General features: G+C 43.5%; 1 protein-coding gene and 1 non-coding gene across 3 annotated transcripts in view; one reads left to right on the forward strand and one right to left on the reverse strand.

Moving 5' to 3' along the window:
* The window catches only part of TAFA2 (TAFA chemokine like family member 2), a 453,170-nt gene that overhangs the window by 224,911 nt on the left and 208,412 nt on the right, over positions 1-19,847 (reverse strand). The gene's annotated exons all lie outside the window — the stretch shown is intronic.
* LOC114809549 lies at positions 11,430-11,567 on the forward strand. Its single transcript, XR_003757326.1, has one exon. It is a non-coding gene; the product is annotated as a small nucleolar RNA SNORA7 (small nucleolar RNA).

The raw sequence follows: 19,847 nt of genomic DNA on the forward strand, positions 1-19,847 counted from the left end.
TTTCCCGTAAGTTTTAGCCACACAAAGACAGAGGCTGTTACATAGTGATGGTTCTATACGAAAAATGCAAGATACGGGACGGACGTGAAGCCAATTAAAGTTGTCAAATATATTAGCTTCGATGAAAGTAAACTGTTTTTCCAAAGTAGATGAATCTGATTAATACAATTCCAAATTATGCTCAAGATTTACCTCAGAAGTCATGTCATCCTCAGTATTACCTTGAACCTTGCACTTATCCTTACACTCTGCCATTTTCTCTAATTGTAACTTGATTAATTTCTGCCTCACCCTCATTTTTTAAATGAGGGAACTGAGGCCCAGACAAGTGAAGTGACTTGCCCAAGGTCAAGAACCCACCACCTTCTAACACCCAGGCCTGTGCTCTATCCACTACACCTTGCAGCACCGATCAGGTCATTAGATAATCCTCTATTCAGCTGCAACTTAAAATGCAATTACTGTGCAAGCTCCAAGCACTATCCAGAATCCTGCCGAGAATTTGCATTATGCCCCATACATAATTGGGTATTCCAGTGACATCCTCAAATAATCTTGGTTACCAAGGCCTTATTAGATGGTTTATGTGATCTCAAATTCATTTTTCCTCTTAGCACGATATTAGGAGAAGTATAGCTTTTTTTTCTTTCATCATTAACATGTTTCAGGCTATTAATATTTAATAAGTATTTTTTTTCAAATCCTAATTGTCTCTTACCCCAGAAGACAGCCTGTGTGGCTTAGTATACTAGAGATATTTTTATGATCTCTTACTAAATATGAAACAAAGATATATTTGAATCCGTGACTTTTTATGCAAGACTATCCTGAATGCCACTGCTTCCGTAGCTCAACCAGACGGAGTAATATGTCTTTGTCAGCAAGCCTGTCAACAACGAAACCTTTCCGGTTAGTACGTACCCTTCATTCTGTATCCCACCTGCCCTCCGAGAAGGAGGATAGCGCATTAATTGCCCCGCTGTTTGGATACCAGGGAACTCAGGCCGTTGGGTCTTTAATAGTTTGCTTTTATCAATCAATCAGTGGTATTTATGCAGTGCTTACTGTATGCAGAGTAATGCACTACATGTTTTTCAACTGGAAACTCACTTAACTCTACAAGTCTATATAGTCTTTGGCAGAGCACACAGCATTCGTTCACTTTTTCTTAAGGGAATAAAAAGAAGCAATAAGAAGAAAAGCTCTAGTGACAATCTTTCTCTGTTTTCTTTCCTTTTAAAATGCTTACCATGTGCCAAACATTGTACTAAGTAATCAATCGATGGTATTTCCTGAGCACTTGCTGTGTGCAGAGTACTCTAGTACATGTTTTTCAGCTGGAAATTCACTTAACTCTACAAGTCTATGCAGTTCTGGGCAGAACGCACGACTTTCATTCACTTTCACTTCTTAAGGAAATAAAAAGAAGCAATAGAATAACTTAAGTGACAGTTTTCCTCTATTTCCTTTTGTTTTAAAATCTGACCACATGCTAAACATGGTACTAAGCAATCAATCAATCAATCGTATATATATGGAGAGGTTACTGTGTATAGAACATTCATTCATTCATTCATTCAATAGTATATATTGAGCGCTTATTATGTGCAGAGCACTGTACTAAGTGCTGGGAATGTACAAATCGGCAACAGATAGAGACAGTCCTTTCCCACTGATGGGCTTACAGTCTAATCGGGGGAGACAGACAGACAAAAACAATAGCAATAAATAGAATCAAAGGGATGTACATCTCAAGTGTTTGGGAAAGTACAATATAACAGAGTCGGTAGACAAGTTCCCTGTCTACAAGGAACTTACAGTTTAGAAAGGGAGACTGGTATGGACAGGTACTAAAGTGCTGTGGGGCTGATAAAGGGTACAAATCCAAATGCCAGGGCAATGAATTGTACTTCCCAAGCGCTTACTACAGTCCTCTGCATACAGTAAGCGTTCAATAAATATGAATGAATGAATGAATGAATGAATGGAGTAGGGGAAATGAGGGCATAGACTGTCTGTAGTCCCCTCTCAACTGTAAGCTAGTTGTGGATAGGGAATGTGTCTGTTTATTGTTATACTGTACTCTCCCAAGTGTTTAGTACAATGCTCTGCACACAGTAAGTGCTCAATAAATACGAATGAATCAAGGAAGGAAGGAAGGGACCTTTCATTCATTCATTCATTCAATAGTATTTATTGAGCGCTTACTAGGTGCAGAGCACTGTACTAAGCGCTTGGGATGAACAAGTCGGCAACAGATAGAGACAGTCCCTGCCGTTTGACGGGCTTATGGTCTAATCGGGGGAGACGGACAGACAAGAACGATGGCGATAAATAGAGTCGAGGGGAAGAACATCTCGTAAAAACAATGGCAACTAAATAGAATCGAGGCGATGTACAATTCATTAACAAAATAAATAGGGTAATGAAAATATATACAGTTGAGCGGACGAGTACAGTGCTGTGGGGATGGGAAAGGAGAGGTGGAGGAGCAGAGGGAAAAGGGGAAAAAGAGGGTTTAGCTGCGGAGAGGTAAAGGGGGGGGTGGCAGAGGGAGTAGAGGGAGAAGAGGAGCTCAGTCTGGGAAGGCCTCTTGGAGGAGGTGAGTTTTAAGTAGGGTTTGAAGAGGGAAAGAGAATCAGTTTGGCGGAGGTGAGGAGGGAGGGCGTTCCAGGACCGCGGGAGGACGTGACCCGGGGGTCGACGGCGGGATAGGCGAGACCGAGGGACGGTGAGGAGGTGGGCGGCAGAGGAGCGGAGGGTGCGGGGTGGGCGGTAGAAAGAGAGAAGGGAGGAGAGGTAGGAAGGGGCGAGGTGATGGAGAGCCTCGAAGCCTAGAGTGAGGAGTTTTTGTTTGGAGCGGAGGTCGATAGGCAACCACTGGAGTTGTTTAAGAAGGGGAGTGACATGCCCAGATCGTTTCTGCAGGAAGATGAGCCGGGCAGCGGAGTGAAGAATAGACCGGAGCGGGGCGAGAGAGGAGGAAGGGAGGTCAGAGAGAAGGCTGACACAGTAGTCTAGCCGGGATATAACGAGAGCCCGTAACAGTAAGGTAGCCGTCTGGGTGGAGAGGAAAGGGCGGATCTTGGCGATATTGTAGAGGTGAAACCGGCAGGTCTTGGTAACGGATAGGATGTGTGGGGTGAACGAGAGAGACGAGTCAAGGACGACACCGAGATCGCGGGCCCGAGAGACGGGAAGGATGGTCGTGCCATCCACGGTGATAGAGAAGTCCGGGAGAGGACCAGGTTTGGGAGGGAAGATGAGGAGCTCAGTCTCGCTCACGTTGAGTTTTAGGTGGCGGGCCGACATCCAGGTGGAGACGTCCCGGAGGAGGGAGGAGATGCGAGCCCGAAGGGAGGGGGAGAGGACAGGGGCGGAGATGTAGATCTGCGTGTCATCTGCGTAGAGATGGTAGTCAAAGCCGTGAGAGCGAATGAGTTCACCGAGGGAGTGGGTGTAAATGGAGAACAGAAGAGGGCCAAGAACTGACCCTTGAGGAACTCCAACAGTTAAAGGATGGGAGGGGGAGGAGGCTCCGGCGAAGGAGACCGAGAATGACCGGCCAGAGAGGTAAGAGGAGAACCGGGAGAGGACAGAGTCCGTGAAGCCAAGGTGAGATAAGGTAAGCCAAGGAGGAGGAGGGTATGGTTGACAGTGTCAAAGGCAGCAGAGAGGTCAAGGAGGATTAGAATGGAGTAGGAGCCATTGGATTTGGCAAGAAGGAGGTCACGGGTGACCTTAGAGAGAGCGGTCTCGGTAGAGTGGAGGGGAAGGAAGCCAGATCGGAGGGGGTCTAGGAGAGAATGGGAGTTAAGGAATTCTAAGCATCGATCGTAGACGACTCGTTCTAGGATTTTGGAAAGGAAGGGTAGTAGGGAGATAGGGCGATAACTGGAGGGGGAAGTGGGGTCTAGAGTGGGTTTTTTTATGATGGGGGAGACGTGGGCATGTTTGAAGGCAGAGGGGAAGGAGCCATTGGAGATTGAGTGGTTAAAAATAGAAGTTAAGGAAGGTAGGAGGGCAGGGGCGATGGTTTTAAGAAGGTGAGAGGGAATGGGGTCCGAGGCGCAGGTGGAGGGGGTGGCACTTGCGAGGAGGGAGGAGATCCCCTCTGAGGATACTGCAGGGAAGGGAGTCCATCCTGAAAGCCAACCTGGCCAATTGACTCTCTACCATCCACAGGGCTCACAGAGCAAAATTCTTTGACGGCAGAGATTAGGTCTACTAAATCTACTGAACCTAGTACAGTATTCTGCCCCAGTAGGTACCCAATTAGTACAACTGACTGGTTGACTCCATCTTCCTTACACCTGAGGTGAAACGCCCGTGGACATCTTCTGACATCTGATTCCTTGCCATGCAGCGGAAAGAGCGGGCATAAGTGGTATTTTTATTAAAACAGGTCTCGAGACACCAGCCTCTTTCACCTTTTGACTCTGTGTGGAAATCTGAAGCTTGAAGTAACAGAGCTTTGGACAGGTATCAAGGCCAACTCTGTAAGCAGGTGCTGAAATCCTGCAACCCTAAGTCTGCTTAGAACTCCCTTACAAAACTCTACGGATCCATTGCCAGAGCGATTACCGATGGAGGTGGGGCGTTCTGGAAGAGATGTGTCCATGGAGTCTCTACGGGTCAGAAATGACAGGATAGCATAAGATGAGCTGAGAAAAAGAATGGGCTACTTTTCATTCAGTTGTATTTATTGAGCACTTACTGTGTGCAGAGCACTGTAATAAGCGTTTGGAATGTACAATTCGGCAACAGATGGAGATAATCCCTGCCCAACGATGGGCTCACAGTCTAAAAGGCTACTTTTGCCCCCTTCACATGTCCACCTTGGAAGTTTCTTCAACTAGACTATCTGTATTCACAAAATAAAGGAATTTTTATCAACCTGAACAAAGATGATGCTGGAATCACCTCTGATGTCCATCGTACTTAGCACGGTGCTCCACGCAATAGATTATAAACTCCTCAAGGGCAGGGATTGTAATATTTTGTGCCGTACCGTGCTCTCCCAGAAATAATAATAGTAATAATAATAATAATGATAATTGGTAAATGCTTACTATGTGTCAAGCACTGAGGTAGATACAAGCACTTAATATTATGCTCTGCACACAGTAAGCACTCAGTAAGCTCTACTGATTGATTGGACACTAAGTGCTCAATAAATACCATTATTGACTGGCTGATTGATCGATCGCTACTGATTTCTTTGGCAAAGGATCCTCTAGACCATAAGCTCCTTGTCAGCAGAGGCCGTGTTTACCAACCCTGTTACATTGTAATCTCCCAAGTGCTCAGTATAGTGCTTTGCACACAGTAAGCGCTCAATAAATACCAGTGATTGTCTGACCCTGTCCAACAGTAATCAGACTATTCCACGGACATCACTTTCCAAAAGAAAATGCACTCCAATGCCTCAATGCTAAAATTGAGTTGATTTTTAAAGCTATAGAACATTCTGTTTGTTTTTCCCCTGAAGATCATTTGATGTTAATTGTTTTTAGGTAACAGAATAATTAGCAATAAAATGAATTCGGTCACACGAAACCTCATATGTTGTAGTTACTTTGTAATTGCATGGTACGTTGTTTAATTATCCAGCCACTACATGGCACTTACCACATAATTAAGAAAATACCAATTATCCTGTGAGGAGCCAATAACTAAATGAAATTTGTGCAATGTAAAATAAATCACTGCTTTATAACATAGACACTGCAATTCAAGGGTGGAATGCTGAAACCAAACCTGGAAAACCCAGTCTTATGTGAGAAATCACACAGAGATTTAAAAGCGCTATCCTATCCAGAAATAAAGACCACTATCTCTTCCATATTCAGGGAATGGCGGCTTATCTGCTTGGTTATCTTCAGTAAAAAGGGAGCATGTTCATTTATTCAATAGTATGTACTGAGTGCTTACTATGTGCAGAGCACTGTACTAAGCACTTGGAATGTACAATTCAGCAACAGATAGAGATCAGTTACTGGATCCTTCTTTTTCATTTCTGCAGATTGTAAGTTCCTCGCGGGCAGGGATCAAGTTTCCAACTTTCCCATGCACCTAATCCAATGCTCGGCACACAGTAAGTGGTCGGTAAATACCTTGATTGAGTCATTCGTTTCGTTTTTAAAAGGTGTCGCCTCGAGTGGGGAGGAAGGGCCTGATTTTTGCCAGTTGGACATCCAGCCTGGCCCACGCAGTTCTCTCACTTCCGAACAATCAGGTCCTGAAAACCCAACTTCAAGAAGAAATGCTAATCAGAAGCAATTATCTCTAAGGGACAATGTTATGAATGGTGAATTTGCTCCTGAACCAAAACCAGACACCCTATATTTATCAAAATAAGATAGAAATGTGTACTAATTCAATTATATGTGAGAAATATAGCCATATTAAGGTATGGTGCTTCAGAGGGTCAGACAGCTGATTTTTACTTCATCGGGAGTAAAATGGACATGTCCATACCCCCGTTGATTTTCCCTGGAGATTAGATAACTTCATCCTACCGGCTTCCACCTCATCCTCCTTAATATTTGCCGCTGATTCCCTCCCTCCTCACATCATGGCTTTTAACGTCATTCTCAGATCTGAGGAAGCACTTAACTATAGATCGTAAAGGGAGCTAGTGACATAAAGGAGGTTTGTGTCCTATCATCGTAGCTGAAACATTGTGGCTGTAAATGTTCTAAGCACCATTCATTATGACTCAAAACACTGAAAGTCAAAGACTCGCTGTGGGCAGGGGGTACATCTGTCTGTTATTGTATTGTACTCTCCTAAGTGCTTAGCTCAGTGCTTTGCACACCATAAGTGCTCAGTAAATACGATTTAATGGATGGATGAAATACCCAATGGGTATCCGTGGGTCTGGAATTTGTTTATTGTTATATTGTAATCTCCCAAGCGCTTAGTACAGTGCTAAGTGTATTTATTAGTCCTCAGTAAATACGTCTGACTAAAAGGGTATCTCCCCGCCACCATTTTGAACCTGCAATAAATGGAGTCCACGACTATGCCCAGCACTCTTCTCATTTCTCATCCACTGGCCCTTCTCCAGTTCCAACAGATTTATAACCTGGGGACAAGAAGCAGTATGTCCTAGTGGAACGAGCACAGGCCTGGGAGTCAGAGGACCTGAGTTCTAATCCCTCCACCGCCACTTACCTGCTGTGTCACCTTGGGCAAATCACAACTTCTCTGTGCCTCGGTTTCCTCTTCTATAATGGAGATTCAGTAGCTGTTATCCCTGCTTCTTAGACTGTAAGCCCCATGTGTGGGAGAAGGATTGTGTCCAAACTGATTATCTTGTATGTACCTCAGGACCTTAGTACAGTGCTTGGCACACAGTAAGTGCCTTACAAACACAATTATTATTAGAAGGTACAAAGGTACAGGGAATGGCATGTCCAGATTGCATATATTTCTATTCAGTTATTTATTCAGCTCTTTCAAACTAGGTGTATCATTCCCTGTCATATCCTTGTTCTTCCTCCTGTTCCCACTATTTGTAAATATTTTTGTCTATCTCCCTCATTAGACAGTAAGCTCCTGGAGGACAGAGAAAATTGTTTATGTTTTGTTTGTTTTGATTTTTAATTTCGATTTTTGTTCTGATTTTTAAGAGCTTACTATGTGCCAGTAGTACATACTAAGTATCGGGGTAAATATAAGATAAATAGGTTGAACACAGTCTCTGCCCTACATAGTGCTCACAGTCTTCATTCCCATTTCACAGATGAAGTAACTAAAGCACAGAGAAGTTAAATGACTTGCCCAAGACCACACAGCAGACAAGTGGTGGAGCTGAAAAGTGTGCCTTCTTTCTTTTGTTCTCTCCCAAATATAATGCTTGGCACTCAGAAGGTGTTCAATGGATATTACTGACAGATTGCTAGAGTTTTCCTCAATCTACAACAAATCAGCATCCACATATCATCAGAAGGTGCTCAATGAATATGACTGATCGATTGCTAGAGTTTTCCTCAATCTATGACAAATCATCATCCACACATCAGCAAGGTGAATCACTGGGGATGAGTAAAGAAAGGCGGCTAGTGGTTTTCAACTACCCCCTTCACTCCCCTACTTCTCCAAATTCCAGTCTTCCCTTCTCCTCATCCAATTTAGTTCCCCTCCTTCCCCAACTCCTACAAGCGAGAGACGATAGAGTGCAATTCATCAGTTAGTCAGGGATCTTTATTCTGCACCGTAATGTTGACATCTTGGCAGATAAGAGCCCTTGGAAAAGCCAAGATCCATATTTTTGTATCACTCTAAGAACTACCTGCCTTGAGCATTTGTATTTAATGAAGGGCATGAATTGGGGGAATTGGGAGAAAGGTTGGAAATTTAACCTGTCATATATTTTATGCTTATTTTATTTTCACTTATTCTCAGCTCAGCGGGTTGGAGCTACTGAGTCTAGGAGGATGCAGAGAAGAGAAAGAGAAGAGGGACAGGAAATTGGTTGAATTAATCACATAAACCTCAGGAGATTTTGTTTATGCCTTTCAGTTCTGAAAACAAGGAACTGAATTTCTGGAGATCATTGTTCAGTCTAATAATACATCATAAGGATAATTCATATCATATGTTGAAATTATTTTGGTGGGTTTCAAATAGAGGGCTAATTGACTCCAGGGAAAACTCCAATTCTCTTCTGCATTTAAGTATATTTTTCTACTGGACAATGAGGCTAACATGTTATATTACAGCCTATAATAATAAACATCAAAATAAAATTGGACAAAAAGTATCACACAGTACCTCAAAGACCTAAGTCTGTGGACCCAAACAAATTAACTTGAAAGTTAGAATCATCTATCATTCGACTTCTGTGTGGTACAATTGTGATGCTCACTTTTCACGCTGTAGCTCGCTTGTAGGAGGAGGAGGAGTAATAGCTTTTCTTGGCCATCACAGGGTAAAATCTAACATACTAAACACTTAGAAATCACAGAACAAAGAAATAATAGATTCCCTGCCCACAAGGAGATCACATTCTAAAAGACAGACAACAGAAAAATATTCTCAGATAGAATATTCATAATGAATAACTGACCGAACTGTTGAATACGTATATTTACGTAGTTGGGAGGCAGGGAGTCGGCAGATCAGGTTCTAGTCCTAGCTCGGCCATTTGTGTGCTGTGTGACCTTAAGCAAGTCACTGAACTTCTCTGGGTCTTTAAAAATGGGGAATAACTATTCGTTCTCCTTCACTTTTAGATTCTGGGCCCCATGAGGGAGAGGGACTCCATCCAATATGATTATCTCGTGTCCACCTTAGCACTTAGCATAGAGCTTTGCACATAATAAATGCTTTATAAATATTATCCTGCTTATTATACTAACTTTAATAATTGAATTTTTTGTAAGGGCTGAGGATGGAGATAAACTAGTATATAAATATTAGACACGCCTTGGAATTCGTTTGGGGAAGGTTTTGCTGGCAGAGATGAGATTTCAGGAGGATGTTGAATGTATGGAGAGCCAGGGTCTGTGTCAAATTTGGAGATGGAGGAAGTCACAGACCAGTAGAGACTGTGTGAATGCAGGATGGAGGTAGGATTGTTTTTGGAATTTTGCTTTCAATTGCCACTGCTGTCAAACCATTCTGTAAATAAATATAATTTTACCTATAAACAAAGAAAAAAATTCTCTCTGTTGCTGAAAGCCTGAAACAGAAAAGAGTCTGTTTTAACAGCTCTCACGAAAGACAATGTTAAGGTCTATTAATCTTAAATCTACTCCAGAATAGGCTTTTTTGCTTATCAATTACCCAGACACCTGCCAGAGCTTACATACATTAACACTGTATAGTCTACGCATTCACTCTCAACATTTTAAGCAAATAATCTGCCATTCGCTTTAATTACATTTTGACTGAAGGGGAATAGATCTGGGGTTTGGAATTGTGACAGCAAAATCTGACTTCAACAGAGAATCCACACAGTGTGCTTGCTCATGGAAATATCCTTTCCACAAGCCTCCTCTAAAAGAGATCATTTTATTAGGAAGTAACAATCCCAAATGCCGGTCCCACATATTCTGATTTTGTTAAATGTTTCCTCTGTTCTTTTTGTTTCCGTCACCCACGACTCAAATTTAATTGAAAGGAAATGACAGGGAAAAAGAGAGCCACTCGGTGGGCTCAAGCGTTCACGTGAACACATTACAGATTTCCAGTGTCGCCTTTACACTCTGATATTTCACTGATGCATTTGCCCGTTCTTCCTCTTGTGGGCAAAGCAGGAAATAGCAAATGCTTTGGTGGAAGAATCTGGAGAATTCCAGTCTCACGAGTCTGCCACTGACAACCCTCGCAGATACCAGACTAGGACACGTCCCTGATGTTCCATGCATATAACGTAATATAGTGCTGCGGCATATGTCATTATGTCTCATATGTCTGAGGAGGTATGGTCATCTGAACCAGTTTTCCCATGGTTGGGAGGGGAGGAGAATAGAGTGAAGCAGTGAGAAGCAGTGTAGCTTAGTGGATGGTTCCCCGGGCCTGGGAGTCGGAAGGACCTGGTTCTAATCCTGGTTCGGTGTGACTTTGAGCAAGTCACTCAACTTCTCTGGGTCTCCATTACCTCATCTGTAAAATGAGAATTGAGACTGTGAGCCCTATGGGGGACAGGGGCCATGTCCCACCTGATTAGTTTATATTTACCTTGGCGCTTAATAATAATAATAATGACAGTGATGGCATTCAAGTGCTTACTATGTGTCAAGCACTATTCTAAACTTAGTACACTGCTTGGCTCATAGTACATGCTAAACAAATAACATTTAAAAAAAAGAGAGAGAGAACAGAACTCCTGCCCTACCGTACATACTTAGTTCTAAGCCACTGAGTCCCCCTCTCGAACTGCGGTGAATTCAGGAGTCACTTCTAAACGACAGAAGTAAGAGTAGGAACTGAGGCAGAGGGAAGCCCGGCACTTAAAACAACATCACTGTACACAAAAACATCCAGTGCTGGGATCCATACCATTGTGGTCTAGTGGAAGGAGTGGGGGCCTGGCAGTCTCTTTATTCTCTTTGATTCTCTTTATTGCCATTGTTCTTGTCTGTTTCCCCCAATTAGACTGTAATCCCGTCAAAGGGCAGGGACTGTCTCTATCTGTTACCGATTTAAACATTCTAAGCGCTTAGTACAGTGCTCTGCACATGGTAAGCACTCAATAAATACTATTGAATGAATGAATGAATGGAGTCAGAGGACTTGGGTTCTTATCCCAGCTCCTCCACTTGTCTGCTGCATGACCCTGGACAAGTCACTTCACTTCTCCGTGCCTCATTTGAAAAATGGGGATTCAATCCTACTCCCTCCTCCTTAGACTCTGAGCCTCAAGTGGGACAGGGACTGTATCCAACATGACTAACTTGTATCTACCCCAGCACTTTCCCCTCTCAGGGTCGCACCTGGAGAGTTTCCAGAACTCTACCAGACTCGGCTATGGGAGGGAGAGTCAAGCAGAGGCCTGTCCATTCCATTCCTGGCTTGGGCAGTGGCTAGAGAGTGGAAGGTCATCTGCTATAAGTCAAAACTCACCCACCCTGGGCAGCAGCAGCATGGGAGAGAGTCAAGGGCAGGGAATCGAGTTTACTGCATGGAAGGCGGCAAAGGTAAACCACTTTCATATTTTTACCAAGAAAACTCTCTGAAACCACTACCAAAACTATTGCAGATGAAGAGCAGGGCAGCGTGGGAGAGACGTGTCCATGGTGTCGCTACGGGTCGGAAACGACTCGACGGCATAAGACAAGAACCCAGCACTTAGAACAGTGCTTGCATATAGTAAGGGCTTAACAAGTACCATTATTATTATTATTATTATTCAGGAGAGATCACTGTCTGCCATAAAATCAGGTAGCTGGCCACTTGCCAGAACAGAACATAGTGGATAGAGCACAAGCCTGGGAGTCAGAAGGCCGTGGGTTCTAATCCTGTCTGTGCCACTTAGTCTACGTGACCTTGGGCAAGTAACTTCAATTCTCTGTGCCTCAGTTACCTCATCTGTAAAATGGGGATTGAGACTGTGAGCCCCATGTGGAACATGGACTGTGTCCAACCTGATTTGCTTGTATCTACCCCAGCACATCGCGCATAGTAAGTGCTTAACAAATACCATAATTATCATTATTATTATTAATAGTAACTAGCAAGAGTGGCAGCCAGTTGGGACCAAAGCTGAGACATGACATGCCTGGAACCCACTCTATTATGTAACAACTAATTTATCACCCCCACCCCCTCCCCCTGTCACTTACCACTCATTGTTTTGGTTTGATTCTGTTTTGCTTTGCTGTCTGTCTCCCCAGTTTAGACTGTGAGCCCGTCTTGGGCAGGGATTGTCTCTATCTGTTGCCATATTGTACAATCCAGGTGCTTTGTACAGTGTTCTGCACATAGTAAGCGCTCAATAAAAACTATTGAATGAATTTGTACTCATTTATTTTGAACACCATAGTGTAAAATATTTGGGTTGGTGTCCCTTGAGTGTAAACTCCTTGTGGGCAGGGAACGTGTCACTTCTTTATTCTGTATTTCCCAAGTGTTTAAAACACTGCAACGCAAAGAGTAGGTGCCTAGTAAATGCTGCTAACACTATTACTATTATAACCAGTACATAAAGCAAAGGTGGTTTTTAAATGTGGAGAGGGGGTAGAGTAGCTTTAAGGATCATAGTAATAAGGATAATTGCTGGATTTGTTAAATGCTTAGTAAGGGCCAAGCATTAGCTCATAATGGACAGGGAATGTTCTCTTTATGGTTATATTCTAGTCTCACAAGCGCTCAGCACAGTCCTCTGCACACAGTAAGCGCTCAATAAGTATGATTGACTGACTGGAGTAGATAAGATGATAGGGTTAAACATAGTCCCTGATCAATGCAGGGTGCATAATCTAAGAGGGAGGAAGAACAGGTTTTTAATCTTCATTTTGCAGGAGGAAATTGAGGGACAGAGAGGTTAAGTGATTTATCCAAGATCACCCAGCAGGTGTGTGGCAGAATCGGGATTGGAACCCAAGTCCCCTGACTCCTAGGTCCTTGCTCTTTCAACTAGACCACACTGGAACTTGACAGATATTCATTTATTCAATAGTATTTATTGAGCGCTTACTATGTGCAGAGCACTGTACTAAGCGCTTGGAATGTACAAATCGGCAACAGATAGAGACAGTCCCTGCCCCTTGACGGGCTTACAGTCTAATCGAGGGAGACAGACAAAAACAATAGCAATAAATAGAATCAAGGGGATGGACATCACATTAAAACAATAGCAATAAAGAGAATCAAGGTGATGTACATCTCATTAACAAAATAAATAGGGCAATAAAAAATATATACAATTGAGTGGACGAGCACAGTGCTGAGGGGAGGGGAAGGGAGAGGGGGAGGAGCAGAGGGAAAGGGGGGGAGAGGGGGCCTTAGCTGAGGGGAGGTGAAGGGGGGGTAGAGGGGCAGCAGAGGAAGCAGAGGGAGAAGGGGAAGCTCAGTGTGGGAAGGCCTCTTGGAGGTGGTGAGCTCTCAGTAGGGCTTTGAAGAGGAGAAGAGAATTAGTTTGGCAGAGGTGAGGAGGGAGGACATTCCAGGACAGTGGGAGGACGTGGCCCAGGGGTCAACGGCGGAATAGGCGAGAACGGGGGACGGTGAGGAGGTGAGCGGCAGAGGAGCGGAGCGTGCGGGGTAGGCAGTGGAAAGAGAGAAGGGAGGAGAGGTAGGAGAGCCTTGAAGCCTAGAGTGAGAAGCTTTTGTTTCATGCAGAGGTCGATAGGCAACCACTGGAGGTTTTTAAAGAGGGGAGTGACATGCCCAGACCGTTTCTGCAGGAAGATGAGCCGGGCAGCGGAATGAAGAATAGACTGGAGCGGGGAGAGACGGGAGACGGGAGGAAGGGTGATCGGAGAGCAGGCTGACACAATAATCCAGCCGGGATGTTATGAGAGCCCGTACCAGTAAGATAGCCGTATGGGTGGAGAGGAAGGGGCGGATCTTGGCGATATTATAAAGGTGAGACCGGCAGGACTCGGTGACAGATCGGATGTGTGGGGTGAACGAGAGAGCTGAGTCAAAGATGACACCGAGGTTGCGGGCTTGAGAGACGGGAAGGATGGTCGTACCATCCACGGTGATAGGGAAGTCAGGAAGAGGAAAGGGCTTGGGAGGGAAGATAAGGAGCTCAGTTTTGGGTATTTCCGCTGGTTCCTTCAATGTGCCTTCAATAAGGTTTTGAAGGGGAGAGAGTCATTGTCTTTTGGATAGAAAAAGGGAGGGCGTTCCAGACCAGAGACAGGACATGGGAGAGAGATCAGCCGTAAGATAGATGAGTTCGAGATATAGTGAGAAGGTTGGCATAAGAGGAGCCAAGTGTGCGGGCTGGGTTGTAGTAGGAGAGCAGCAAGATGAGGTAGGAGAGGGCAAGGTGATTGACTGTTTTAAAGTCAATAGTGAAGAGTTTCTATTTGATGAGGAAAAAGAAAATTGGAGAATGTGGGCAGGAGTTGGAGGGGATTGAATCAAATGCCTTAAAGACGATGTTCAGGAATTTCTGGTTGATGTGGAGAAGAAGGGGCGGCCATGGGATATTTCGGAGGAGGGGTGACAAGCTAAACTGTCTAAGGGGCAAGCTTCCTTGTGCGTCATTCCTGACTGAGCCCAGGACTCCAAACCAGGGACGGCTAAGTCCCCCCGGCACCTCCTCCACCATCAGTCCTGTATTCCCTTCCTCATCCTGCTACCAGCCTACCTACAGCCTGCAGGAGGTTGAAGGGTCAGGAAGGGGAAAGTGATTGTCTGATTTTTTTGTGGATCAAAAAAATGTGCAGCAAAACCTAGAGGAAAGAATATGGGTCTGCAAGTCAGAACACTGGTCAAGTGACTGACCTTGGGCAAGATTCCGTCTCTCTGTGCCTCAGATTTCTTAGCTATAGAACAATAACAATAGTAATTGTGTTACAGGTTAAGACTTTCTAGGTACTTACACTGTGCGAACCACTGAGGTGATATAATCTTCTAGACTGTGAGCTTGCTATGGGCAGGGAATGTGTCTGTATATATAATTGTACTCTCTCAAATGCTTAATACAGTGCTTCACACACAGTAAGCACTCGGTGCTTAGTATAGTGCTTGGCACATAGTAAGCACTTAAATATCATCATTATTATTAGTAGTAAAGATGATTGAATAAGCAAATTGGATAGAGCCCCTGAGCAACACATGGTTTGCAGTTTAAGGGAGAGGAAAAGCACATTTCAATGTCTTTTTTTACAAATGAGGAAATCGAGGCACATAGACATCAAATGATTTGCCCAAGCTTATACGGCAGGCAAAAGGCAGAGTCGGGACTGGAATTTGGGGCCCTGACTTGTGACTCAAAATCCTTGTACTCTGCTCTTTGCACTAGACCAAGCTTCTTCTCTTAGGGGATAGGAAAACTGTTCTCTCGACTAAATATTCCCTGCCCCACACAAGGCTCACCGTCGATATTCAATCCAATTACCGTAGGTCGACGCCAACTTTTAGCACAGTGCTCCACGTGTCATATGCATTTAAGATCAGGGGCCTGAGATCAGAAGACCCGTGTTCTAATTCCGGCTCCACCGCTTGTCTGCTGTGTGACCTTGGGCAAGTCACTTCACTTCTCCAGGCCTCTGTTCCGTCATCCGCAAAAGGGGGCACTCGATACCCATTCTCCCTCCTACTTAGACTGTGAGCCCCATGTGGGACCTGATCATCTTGTATCAACCCCAGCACTTAGGACGGTATTTGGCCCACAGCAAGCGCTTAAACACCAAGCAATTCATAACTTCCATAACTAACCAAACCAAGCAGGTTCGTTATTTTGACCATAATTTGACCAGCGACCATAATTGAGATTTTTTTTTTTGCAGTAGGTGTCAGACTTTTCCTATCTGGAATTGGGCTTAAAAGAGAAATTTCCTCTGGAAAATTCACTGAGAACAATGCCCATTCCTGCCTCTGCCGTGACCTCACTCAGACATAATAAAGTCTTAGAAAGAAATTGTTTTGACACAGCAATCAACGGTTGGGGTTAGGATTTTATGTTAATTGGCAAAATGTCGTTGGAGATTTGTGAAAGTGCTGTGGGGGCGATAATGTCTTTGGACTGTAAGCTCCCCAGGGCAGGGATCCAATTTTGGGTCTGCATAGTTTATTACCGTAGGATTCTGAGAATTGCTCCAGGGTCATTGGAGTCTCTCTTTCCTTTTAAAATCATAAACTGTTTCTGGTCAACTGGAGTTAAATTCTGAGTTAAAACTGGAATGTAATTCCTCTTTTTGAAAGAAGCTGACCAGCCTTAGGACCAAATCTACACTAGCAAACTTCTAGGGCAATTATCCAGATAATTAAAGTTTCAGAGGTTTTGGTTGTTTTCTTTTAAGAAAATGTATCGGTAGATAATTGATAAATAAATGGGGTTTGGGCTTCTTTTTCCTGTTATTGTCTCGATTTTTCACTTCTGTTATGATTCTATAAACACAATATTAAGCAGACAAATGAGGCAACTTTCTATGTAATTCTAATGCAAAAGATGTTTTCACTTAAAATATATGCATAATGGAAGACAAAGTATATTTTCTAAGACTAAGTTGCCTAATAATTTATTAGGATCGATCTAGAATAAGAACCCCCAAGGTTTCTTATTTAGGAAGAAAATAATTAATATATCATTTAGTACAAGAGTTTACAAAGATGAGGAGATAAGAAAAATGGCAATTTCTATATTCCCCAAAAACTTCCTTTCTAAAGATGATATTACCAACACAGTTTATGTATTGGGTTCAGGAAAAAAAAAAAGATAGTAAAAAGCTTCTCTTCCTTTACTGTGTGCAATAATGTACCACTTAAGTGAACTCTTAAGTTAAATCCTGAAGCAGCATGGCCTAGAAGATAGAGCACTGGACTGGGATCAGAAGGGCATGGATTCTAATTCTGCTCCACCTCTCGTCTGCTGGGTGGCCTTGGGCAAGTCACTTCACCTCTCTGTGCCTCAGTTGCCTCATCTGTAAAATGGGAATTAAGACTGTGAGCCCGTGTGGGACATGGACTGTGTCCAACCTGATCACCTTGTACCTACCCAAGCACTTAGAACAGTGTCTGGAACATTGTAAGCACTTAACAAATGCCATTTCTAAAAAAACAAAAAACTTCTAGTTCATATTTTAAAATTGACATTTGCTACAGTTCCACTGGGAAGGCAGAATTAAGTGGAGTGTGAGGACACTATAATACAATTATAATGTCATCTTTTAAGAATAAGAAAAAAATCACATTAGCTTGAGAAGCAGCATGGCTCAGTGGAAAGAACCCGGGCTTGAGAGTCAGAGGTCATGGGTTCGAATCCCGGCTCTGCCATTTGTCAGCTGTGTGACTGTGGGCAAGTCACTTCACTTCTCTGTGCCTCAGTTCCCTCATCTGTAAAATGGGGATTAAGTGTGAGCCTCATGTGGGACAATCACATTACCCTGTATCTACTCCAGCGCTTAGAACAATGCTTTGCACATAGTAAGCGCTTAACAAATACCAACATTATTATTATTATTGAATTGCTACTTTAATCCTCTACCACATTTATGTTAAAGATAATTTTTATTTTCACTTAATACATGTAGGCTATGTTATAAGCCTCTCTTTCCCCTTCTCTCACTCCCTTCTGCATCACCCCTGACTTGCTCCCTTCCCCCTCCTGCCCCCCAGCACTTTTGTACATATCTATAATTTATTAATTTATGTTAATGTCTGTCTTCCCCCCTAATAATAATAATAATGGTATTTGTTAAGCCCTTACTATGTGCCAGACAGCATACTAAGCACCGGGGTGGATATGAGCAAAATGGGTTGGACACAGTCCCTGTCCCACGTGGGGCTCACAGTCTTGATCCCTATTTTACAGATGAGGGAACTGAGGCACAGAGAAGTCAAGGGACTTCCCCAAGGTCACACAGCAGACTAATGGCAGAGCCAGTATTAGAACCCATGACCCTCTTATTCCCAGGCAAGGAATGTGCCTGCTCATTGTTATTTGGTACTCTCCCAAGTAATAATAATAATAATAATAACATTGGTATTTGTTAAGCACATACTATGTGTAGAACACTGTTCTAAGCACTGGAGTAGATACAGGGTCATCAGGTTGTCCCACGTTAGGCTCACGGTTAATCCCCATTTTACAGATGAGGGAACTGAGGCCCAGAGAAATGAAGTGACTTGCCCATGGTCACACAGCTGACGAGTGGCAGAGCTGGGATTCGAACCCATGACCTCTGACTCCGAAGCCCGGGCTCTTTCCACTGAGCCGCACTGCTTCTCTTAGTACAGCGCTTTGCAAACGGTAAACGCTCAATAAATACGATCGAATGAATGGATATTACTCATCCCGCTTGCCCACTTGATCGGATCTCCGCCACCGTCCTTAACTCACCAGATCACACTCCTCTCGTATCGATCGCTTCCTAAGAGGCTTCCCGCCACCGCCCCAGTCGAAAATGCTCCTGCAAAATCGCTCCACACGACGGTAGCCGGTGCGTCCGACTCAGCATGCTCAAGAGGAAAACTAAAGGAACATTTTATGGCGTGCTGTATATCTCAGGAATACTTAAATCAGATTAGTGAAGGCCTTAAGCATCTTGGGATTCCATCAGACCAAAAATATAGCCTGATAAACAGAGCGGTTTTGGCCAACTTCCCAGCGTGCCCCAGCGGTCTTGTCCTCCTCAGACCTGCAAGCAAACTAGATCCTTTAATTCCCCTGGCCTCCAAAGTTTATCCTGTTTGCTGGATTTTATTGCATTTAAGGCAAAATTTGCTCTTTCTTCATTTAAGTTCGAACAATGCGTGAGATTGCAAGTAGGAGAGAGAGGGAGCAGGAAGAGACGGAGGGGAACCAAACTAGAGAGACATTGCTCGTTACGGGGAAAGAATATGTCTGCTAATTCTGTTATATTGAACTCTCCCCAAGTGCTTAGTACAGTGCTCTGCACACAGTAATCACTCAACAGCGTAGCTCAGGGGCAAGAGCACGGGCTTGGGAGTCAGAGATTGTGGGTTCTAATCCCGACTCCACCACTTATCAGCTGTGTGACTTCGGGCAAGTCACTTCACTTCTCTGTGACTCAGTTACCTCATCTGGAAAATGGGGATTAAAACTGTGACCCTCACGTGGGACAACCTGATTACCTTGTATCTACCCAGTGCTTGGCACATAATCAGCGCTTAACAAATACCAAATTATATATATATATATATATATATATATATATGTGTATGTATATATATATATATACACAAACACACACACATACAATAAACACCACTAATCATTCAATTGCACAGACCAAAAAAAGGGCAAAAACTTTGGGCTAAAGTGAATTACCCAGCAGGCCCAAGATCATAGTGGTCTCTGACACCCATTCTCATTACTTGGAGACAAAAAATGCTTCTCAAAGACATGGGCTGTCAGTTATTATTAATAATAATAATAAATAATTCTATTTATTTGCCATTGTTTTAATGAGATGTTCTTCCCCTTGACTCTATTTATTGCCATTGTTCTTGTCTGCCTGTCTGCCCCGATTAGACTGTAAGCCCGTCAAAGGGTAGGGACTGTATCTGTTGCCGATTTGTACATTCCAATTACTTAGTACAGTGCTCTGCACATAGTAAGTGCTCAATAAATAAATACTATTAATAATTGTGGTCTTTGTTAAACACTTACTATGTGTCATGCTCTGTTCTAAGTGCTGGAGTGAATACAAGCAAATCAGGTTGGACACAGTCCCTTTCCCACATAAGGCTCA

This window comes from Ornithorhynchus anatinus, chromosome 2, assembly GCF_004115215.2.
Source record: "Ornithorhynchus anatinus isolate Pmale09 chromosome 2, mOrnAna1.pri.v4, whole genome shotgun sequence".
Classification (NCBI taxonomy): domain Eukaryota; kingdom Metazoa; phylum Chordata; class Mammalia; order Monotremata; family Ornithorhynchidae; genus Ornithorhynchus; species Ornithorhynchus anatinus.